Source organism: Haliotis rubra, unplaced genomic scaffold, assembly GCF_003918875.1.
Source record: "Haliotis rubra isolate DU_JTF1 unplaced genomic scaffold, ASM391887v1 Scf252, whole genome shotgun sequence".
NCBI lineage: Eukaryota > Metazoa > Mollusca > Gastropoda > Lepetellida > Haliotidae > Haliotis > Haliotis rubra.
In genome coordinates this window covers 421,721-431,883 of record NW_025766581.1, presented here as the reverse complement: position 1 = coordinate 431,883, position 10,163 = coordinate 421,721, and the positions used below count along the sequence as shown (strand labels likewise).

The following is a 10,163-nucleotide window of genomic DNA, read 5'->3' as shown; positions in this document are numbered from 1 at the left end:
CCTCTGTTATTTGTACATTAACTGGGTGGTATACCATCTTCCCACTGTTGTGTACATTTAACTGGGTGGTATACCATCTTCCCTCTGTTGTGTGCATTAACTGGGTGGTATATCATCTTCCCCACTGTTGTTGTGTACATTAACTAGGTGGTGGTGTGCCATCTTCCCTCTGTTGTGTACATTAACTCCTGTTGGTGGTTGGTATACCATCTTCCACTGTTGTTATGCATTAACTAGGTGGTGTACCATCTTCCCACTGTTGTGTACATTAACTGGGTGGTACTACCATCTTCCCACTGTTATTGTACATTAACTAGGTGGTATACCATCTTCCCACTGTTGTGTACATTAACTAGGTGGTATACCATCTTCCCACTGTTGTGTACATTAACTGGGTGGTATGCCATCTTCCCTCTGTTGTGTATACATTAACTGGGTGGTGTACCATCTTCCACTGTTGTATACATTAACTGGGTGGTATACCATCTTCCCACTGTTGTGTACATTAACTGGGTGGTATACCATCTACCACTGTTATTGTTACATTAACTGGGTGGTATACCATCTTCCCTCTGTTGTGTACATTAACTAGGTGGTGTACCATCTTCCCACTGTTGTATGCATTAACTGGGTGGTATACCATCTTCCCACTGTTGTATTGCATTACATTAACTGGGTGGTGTACCATCTTCCCACTGTTGTGTACATTAACTGGGTGGTATACCATCTTCCCACTGTTGTGTACATTAACTAGGTTGGTATACCATCTTCCCACTGTTATTATTACATTAACTAGGTGGTATACCATCTTCCCACTGTTGTATACATTAACTGGGTGGTCTTTCTGTTATTATTACATTAACTGGGTGAGTTATTACCGTACTTCCCACTGTTGCATACATTAACTATCTTCCCATGTAACATTAACTAGGTGGTGTACCATCTTCCCACTGTTGTGTACATTAACTAGGTGGTGTACCATCTTCCCACTGTTGTGTACATTAACTAGGTGGTATACCATCTTCCCACTGTTGTGTACATTAACTGGGTGGTGTACCATCTTCCCACTGTTGTATGCATTAACTAGGTGGTATACCATCTTCCCACTGTTGTATGCATTAACTGGGTGGTATACCATCTTCCCACTGTCCTGTACATTAACTAAATGGCATACCATCTTCCCACTGTTGTGTACATTAACTGGGTGGTGTACCATCTTCCCTACTGTTGTGTTACATTAACTGGGTGGTGTACCATCTTCCCTCTGTTGTGTGCATTAACTAGGTGGTATACCATCTTCCCACTGTTGTATACATTAACTGGGTGGTACATGCCATCTTCCCACTGTTATTATTACATTAACTAGGTGGTGTACCATCTTCCCACTGTTATTATTACATTAACTAGGTGGTATACCATCTTCCCACTGTTGTTGTATTAACTGCACTGTTAACTAGGTGGTGTACCATCTTCCCACTGTTGTGTGCATTAACTGGGTGGTATGCCATCTTCCCACTGTTGTATGCATTAACTAGGTGGTATACCATCTTCCCACTGTTGTATACATTAACTAGGTGGTATACCATCTTCCCACTGTCCTGTACATTAACTAAATGGTATACCATCTTCCCACTGTTGTGTGCATTAACTAGGTGGTGTACCATCTTCCCGCTGTTGTGTACATTAACTAGGTGGTGTACCATCTTCCCACTGTTGTGTACATTAACTAGGTGGTATACCATCTTCCCACTGTTATTATTGCATTAACTGGGTGGTATACCATCTTCCCTCTGTTGTGTGCATTAACTAGGGTGGTATACCATCTTCCCACTGTCCTGTGTACATTAACTAGGTGGTGTACCATCTTCCCTCTGTTGTGTACATTAACTAGGTGGTATACCATCTTCCCACTGTTGTGTTCATTAACTAGGTGGTATACCATCTTCCCTCTGTTGTGTACATTAACTAGGTTGGTATACCATCTTCCCACTGTTGTTATTACATTAGCTAGGTGGTGTACCATCTTCCCTCTGTTGTGTGCATTAACTAGGTGGTATACCATCTTCCACTGTTGTGTACATTAACTGGGTGGTGTGTACCATCTTCCGGCTGTTGTGTGCATTAACCAGGGTGGAACCATCTTCCCACTGTTGTGTACATTAACTGGGTGGTATACCATCTTCCCACTGTTGTTATTGCATTAACTAGGGTGGTATACCATCTTCCCACTGTTGTGTACATTGACTAGGTGGTGTACCATCTTCCAACTGTCCTGTACATTAACTTCGGTGGTATACCATCTTCCCTCTGTTGTGTACATTAACTGGGTGGTATACCATCTTCCCTCTGTTGTGTACATTAACTAAAATGGTATACCATCTTCCCCTCTGTTGTGTGTGCATTAACTGGGTGGCTTACCATCTTCCCACTGTTGTGTGCATTAACTGGGTGGTATACCATCTTCCCACTGTCCTGTACATCAACCAGATGGTATACCATCTTCCCACTGTTGTCCTGTACATTAACTAGGTGGTATACCATCTTCCCTCTGTTGTGTGCATTAACCAGGTGGTATACCATCTTCCCACTGTCCTGTACATTAACTAGGTGGTATACCATCTTCCCACTGTTGTGTACATTAACTAGGGTGGTATACCATCTTCCCACTGTTGTGTACATTAACTAGGTGGTATACCATCTTCCCACTGTTGTTATGCATTAACTAGGTGGTATACCATCTTCCCCGCTGTTGTGTGTACATTAACTGGGTGGTATACCATCTTCCCTCTGTTGTATTACATTAACCAGGTGGTGTACCATCTTCCCTCTGTTGTGTATTATTAACTAGGTGGTATACCATCTTCCCACTGTTGTGTACATTAACTGGGTGGTGTACCATCTTCCCTCTGTTATTATTACATTAACTAGGTGGTATACCATCTTCCCACTGTTGTGTACATTAACTAGGTGGTGTACCATCTTCCCACTGTTGTGTACATTAACCAGGTGGTATACCATCTTCCCACTGTTGTGTACATTAACTAGGTGGTATACCATCTTCCCACTGTTGTGTACATTAACCAGGTGGTGTACCATCTTCCCTCTGTTGTGTACATTAACTAGGTGGTATACCATCTTCCCACTGTTGTGTACATTAACTAGGTGGTATACCATCTTCCCACTGTTGTGTACATTAACTAGGTGGTATACCATCTTCCCACTGTTGTGTACATTAACTAGGTGGTATACCATCTTCCCACTGTTGTGTACATTAACTAGGTGGCATACCATCTTCCCGCTGTTGTGGTTCCGCATGAAGGGGTAGAAAGCTCCAACCTGCATCCACCGAGTACACAGCTCAGCAGTAGTGTCTTCACGGAAACCACAGATGTCAACGCCAACAAATGGGATTCCAAACATTTGGAAATTCAAAATACCTGAAACATTGTCAAAATTCTATGTATATTATCCAAATCCTTGTGAAAAGTTGGATTTATATTCTTCGGAGGAGAGGTGAGTGGTGTTTAATGTTGTGATCATGATTACTGCATGCATACAACAACTTGCATGTGTTTGTGGCTGCTTGTACTAGTCTAATATAAGGGTAATGCTATTTTTGAGGGCATTATCATTTGCAGAAGCCTGAGGTCTTCCATTAACTGCCCGACGAAGGAGGGCAGTTGAAAAAGACCGTTGGCTTCTGCAAATGATAATGCCCTAAAAAAATAGCATTACCAATATTATTGCTAACATACATGGAATTTGTGTTGAAAGAAAAAGGAAACAATGAAGGAATTTGACAGTAAGTTTACCCAAATCAACTTCTGACAGGGTTGACTGCCCGAATGCAATTACGTCATCGAACAATTCAAGTGACGTCACAACAGAAAGTGACGATATTCGACCTTGGCCTTTGACAAGACCATAGCCTGCAACATGTCAAACTATGTCAGTGTTCGGTTTTGGTCCAACAACAACGCTTAATAGTGCAACTGTTAAGGTTAGCACCAGCAAGAAAGCCAATATAACCACTATTTAAAGCGGAAATTCGGGTTGCTTTGACTTGTTTGATCCAGAATATCTGCCAGTCAAAAGCCAATTAATGTTGAATGAACCGTGAAGCCAACGCACCCATTATGATGTCACTTGACAACAGAACTGATGTGGCCTGTCGCTAAGGTTGAGCTGTCCAATATCATTTGCAGCTGCCCGCAAATTTTCTGATAAAGGGAGGGCCGCTTCATGATAATTCCATGTATTTTAGCTATAATATTGATTATTTTGAAGCTTTCTCAAATTTATGCTGCTTTGTTGACTAGAGTTGAACTGGATGAGTGGCGTTGAGATGATGTCAGGTGAATGGGGTGCACCATTGTACTTCTGTTCAAGGTTCTAGTACTAGTAACTGAGCAACCATATCTACCAAATGTTTTGTTGTCTGAACCAACCTGGCCTCCTCATCTTATTCCCTTCATGCCAGTCTATAGTCACATAGCAAGAAGTACCCAGCTATTATTGTTTTGTTTATGACCCAGCTGGGATCAAATTATTACATACTGTTCTAGGGTAGAACTGCTTTCTATCCCCCATACCACGAATTTTCATTGTTGCTCTGACATAGGGTTTAGTGTTATTATGGCATGTCAGTCTGATCTAAAAGGAAAGGTGAACTTTAACAGCTTTAGTGTAACTAAATACATTTGAAATACCACAGATCATGATATGCTTGCATTTAGGAGCTTATCAGATCAGTAGATTCTTGTGGAGACAGACTCCAGGCACAACTCTTGATGGGGTGATGATGATTTTTAGGTTTGAATGGGGTCACCCAGTTTGTTCTGGGGGTAGGGGATCATTTTTGACAGGACTTACTTTGTACATAAATTGGGGTGGTGGGGTGCATTCAAATTGTACATGCTTCTCCATAACAATCATCATCACCCCTAGCTATAAAATTATGAACGGTCCTAAGTACAACAGCAGTCTCTGAAAACCACCTTCTCAGATTGCTGGAGACTTAAGGACTTATCTGGAATCGGTAGGACTGCCAATTGTATAAATGTTAGGGGGCTTCAAAGAAGGGGTGCATACTTCTACACCCCTTCTTCATGCCCGGATGCAGGACTTACCTGGGATGGAAGTAAGTATGGAGTCATCCCAACTAGAGAGGTTGTCTCCCAGCCAATGGGTGCCGTACACACCACCAGCTGGGGAATGTTGGACCGAGACAACACAAAACTACACTTCTTGTTCAGTAACTTCTTCAACACACTGTTAGGAAGCGGTATATGCTTGCTATATATTGTATGCGTTATTTGTAGCTGTTTAATACCGCGCTTCAGCAATATTCCAGCAGTATCACAAAGGTCAGTAAATAACGCCATACACACTCAGCAATATTCCAGCAATATCACAAAGGTCAGTAAATAACGCCACACACTCAGCAATGTTCCAGCAATATCACAAAGGTCAGTAAATAGCGCCACACTCCAGCAATATTCCAGCAATATCACAAAGGTCAGTAAATAACGCCACACTCAGCAATATTCCAGCAATATCACAAAGGTCAGTAAATAACGCTACACTCCCAGCAATATTCCAGCAATATCACAAATGTCAGTAAAATAACGCCACACTCCAGCAATATTCCGGCAATATCACAAAGGTCAGTAAATAACGCTTACACTCAGCAATATTCCAGCAATATCACAAAGGTCAGTAAATAACGCCACACTCAGCAATATTCCAGCAATATCACAAAGGTCAGTAAATAACGCCACACTCAGCAATATTCCAGCAATATCACAAAGGTCAGTAAATAACGCCACACTCAGCAATATTCCAGCAATATCACAAAGGTCAGTAAATAGCCACACTCAGCAATATTCCAGCAGTATCACAAAGGTCAGTAAATAACGCCACACTCAGCAATATTCCAGCAATATCACAAAGGTCAGTAAATAACGCCACACTCAGCAATATTCCAGCAGTATCACAAAGGTCAGTAAATAACGCCACACGGCAATATTCCAGTAGTATCACAAAGGTCAGTAAATAACGCCACACTCAGCATTATTCCAGCAGTATCACAAGGTCAGTAAAATAACGCCACACTCAGCAATATTCCAGCAATATCACAAAGGTCAGTAAATAACGCCAGACTCCAGCAATATTCCAGCAATATCACAAAGGTCAGTAAATAACGCCACACTCAGCAATATTCCAGCAATATCACAAAGGTCAGTAAATAATGCCACACTCCAGCAATATTCCAGCAGTATCACCAAAGGTCAGTAAATAACGCCACACTCCAGCAATATTCCAGCAATATCACAAAGGTCAGTAAATAACGCCACACTCCAGCAATATTCCAGCAATATCACAAAGGTCAGTAAATAACGCCACACTCCAGCAATATTCCAGCAATATCACAAAGGTCAGTAAATAACGCCACACTCAGCAATATTCCAGCAATATCACAAAGGTCAGTAAATAACGCCACACTCAGCAATATTCCAGCAATATCACAAAGGTCAGTAAATAACGCCACACTCAGCAATATTCCAGCAGCATCACAAAGGTCAGTAAATAACGCCATACGCGCAATATTCCAGCAGTATCACAGCACGTCAGTAAATAACGCCACACTCAGCATTATTCCAGCAGTATCACAAAGGTCAGTAAATAATGCCACACTCAGCAAAATTCCAGCAATATCACAAAGGTCAGTAAATAACGCCACACTCAGCAATATTCCAGCAGTATCACAAAGGTCAGTAAATAACACCTCACTCAGCAATATTCCAGCAGTATCACAAAGGTCAGTAAATAACGCCGCACTCGGCAATATTCCAGCTATATGGCGGCGGTCTGTAAATAATTGAGTCTGGACCAGATAATCCAGTGATCAACAGCATGAGCATCAATCTGAGCAATTGGGAATGGATGACATGTGTCAACCAAGTCAGCGAGCCTGACCACCCGATCCCGTTAGTCGCCTCTTACGACAAGCATGGGTTACTGAAGGTTCATTCTAACCCGGACCTTCACGGGTAGTGTGGATCAGACAACACAGTCATTGATATAATGGTGTCGAGGTACAATAACACACAGTGTTTGCCCTAGGCATAAAAATTTAGGAGTCATCAACAGAGGGAGTCATGGACATGTTCTTCAGTCAACTTCAGTTTGGAACTTTCATCAAGACATCAACTGTGATTGTTTAATAACGACAAAAACAGGGTAATACAAGTCAGATATTTAATCAGCACTGGGCAGTTTACTGGATAAAATTTAGTTTCAGAAGTTAAGATTATCTGAACAAAGGGCCCAGTAGCATTGCGGCAACAATGACGCAAGCTTCTAAATTCACTGGGTATCTGAGAAAATTTGTTCGTCAAATACGCAGGTTTTCTGAGTCATGGCAAACACTGGACACATGATCAAACATGTACCCAAGATCCTTGTAGTCACCTCTGATGACCAACATATTATGCTGGAGGCATTCAAAAATAAAATCCAGAATCCTAACAAGGTTTTCTCCATTTGACAGTTTGAAGAAGAATTTAACATAGCATGTACAAGAGGTTGTGTACAATGTAACTGGTCACTACATGTAAGCTACATCATAGCGGCATACAAAGCACCATTTAGAAAACGGTGAAATGCAACATATGTTATATTTGGGATTACACTTTGTCAGGTAATTACAGATTCTTGTACCTTTGTCAGGTAATAACTGATTCTTGTAACTTTGTCAGTTAATTACGGATTCTTGTACCTTTGTCAGGTAATTACAGATTCTTGTACCTTTGTCAGGTAATTACAGATTCTTGTACCTTTGTCAGGTAATTACAGATTCTTGTACCTTTGTCAGGTAATTACAGATTCTTGTACCTTTGTCAGGTTGAGTCCAATCCAGGATTTGAACCCACACTCTCAGAGTCAGGCACCTAATCGCCAGCACACAAAGTCAGCTATCTAACCCACTCAGCCACTGCCGCAAATATGGCAAGTGAAAGCAGTGACTGATAGCATGAGCACCTGGGTGCAAACATCATTCAGCTAATCCTGCTTCAATGGTTTCTAGATACTAGAGACATATTCTGCTCCAGAATCACCTGGGGAAAACACTATTGTGGCAGTATAGAGACTGCATTTTAAAAACCTTTACCACCCCTAATTAGAATTTACTGGTCTGATGTAAATAGACCTGCCATTACAAGGTCAACTACTTTTGACTGTAGGGCAACTGCACCGTTGCTCTCTATGTTTCTGTTCAGGAGGGGCTGTGGGGTAGCCTAGTGGTTAAAGCATTCAATTGTCACACCGAAGACCCATGTTCTATTCCCCACATAGGCACAATATGTGAAGCCCATTTCTGGTGTCCCCCACCGTAATATTGCTGGAATATTGCTAAAAGTGGCGTAAAACTAAACTCACTCACTCCGTTCAGGATACAAATGGATGGATAGTGTCACATGTCTGAATCATGCCAATATGCAAGCAATTACTTCACTAGCGAGTGAGTGTGTCATCCTACAGGAAAGCATGTGAGCCATAACCCATCCCAACAATTGAAGCTGACCCTCACCTGCTGGTCACCTTCATCTCGCTGAGTCCGTACATGTTGTGCAGGTTGTAGTGGGTGGAGATGCTTTGTCTGGCCCGGATGGACACACAGTCGATGCCATCAGGCTCGACCCATCGATAGCTGTGGTGGGAACACAGAGGAAGTCAAGGAATGTATCATGCACATGAAGCAAAACACAAATATTCACCTGGTAATGTTGAAGACAGACTGTTTAAACTATTCTACAGTGTCATTAAAGGATGACATTGTACTTGGATCATGTCTTTGTAAGTACTGTAACCGTCCGTTTGTGTGAGGTGAGGTGAAATTGGGTTTTACGTCGTGCTTGAGAATACTTTGCTCATATGACGACGTGCATGCGTGTGTATGTGTATGTGCGGCTGCTTGTACTAGCCCAGACTGAAGCTGGTTTTATAGTGCTAGCCCACTGAGATACCATTCCGCAGTGAAGCATGAATACCCCACTCAGACCCATTATACTGACTCCGAGCCAACCAGTCCTTGTTGTACCCATTAATGCCGAGCGCCAGGCAGGGACCAACAAGTACCATATTTTAACGTCTTTTGGTATGATGCGTTAGGGATCGAACCCACAACCTTCCTTCCGGTGGACACTTCCGGGGTGGACACAACCAACACACCACGGAGGCGGTCTCCGTTTGTGTAGATACTATTGTTATGATCTATAAATGGAGTCAAAATATCACCCTAACATTAATGAGAATGGGTTACTACATATGAATACTTGTGTTTATGCATATACATCATGGCCTTTATAGACCCAAGGTCTTTATGAAGTCATCAGTGGTGGGGGAAGACTCACTGGGGGGCACAAAGGGGGGGTTGTCGAGGGAGTTGCTGGTGCAGCCCGTAATGGAACCAGTCACGAAGTTCGACGGCTCATTCATGTCCTGGAAGAAATGATTACACATATTAAACTCCTAAATTTATGTTTTTAATGGCACAGGTGGAAAACTAGATTCTTTCTAATGTTGTTCAGCATCATGAATCAGCTCAAAATGACATTTCTCTATTATCGTAAGGTATGTGATTTGATTTTTTATGGAGCTGTCTGTTTGTGAAAAGATTTCATGCTAAAATCCTTTTTGAAAGTTAAAAAAAATGGCAGTTGCACTGTATTTAGTATTCAGGTTTATGATAAAAATAATGTAAGGTATTAAGAAAAACATTTTCAGGGGCAAAATAAAATGATTGCGACATGGTGAATGTAGAGTGACATGACACACATTACAGCTATAGCACAGCCAATTCACTTCACAGTGATTACAGTTACATCACAGCTGTATGATGTCGGACCTGGACTAGATAAACCATCACACAGCAGTATTGTAAAAACTTTCCTATTAAAATGTCCAGTGGACTTTTTTATGCATTATATACATGTCTTATCATTTCAGTGAAAATGTGTGGGTAAATATCATGAGTTATTCCAAATATATCCCTGAGTTTGTCAGAAGCTTGTGAAGCAGTGAAAACTAAAAGATCTTAATCTTTGCTAGGCAGAGGTTCTACTGACCACCCAGAGAACCGTCATAGGGAACCTGATCAT

The 10,163-nt window shown here is 41.7% G+C and overlaps 1 long non-coding RNA gene across 1 annotated transcript; it reads right to left on the bottom strand.

Moving 5' to 3' along the window:
* Positions 1-5,246: 5,246 nt before the first annotated feature.
* LOC124279557 lies at positions 5,247-10,163 on the bottom strand. The gene is made up of 4 exons (XR_006899412.1): positions 10,131-10,163; positions 9,417-9,504; positions 8,594-8,713; positions 5,247-5,271 (listed from the first exon to the last, which is right to left on the bottom strand). It is a non-coding gene; the product is annotated as an uncharacterized LOC124279557 (long non-coding RNA).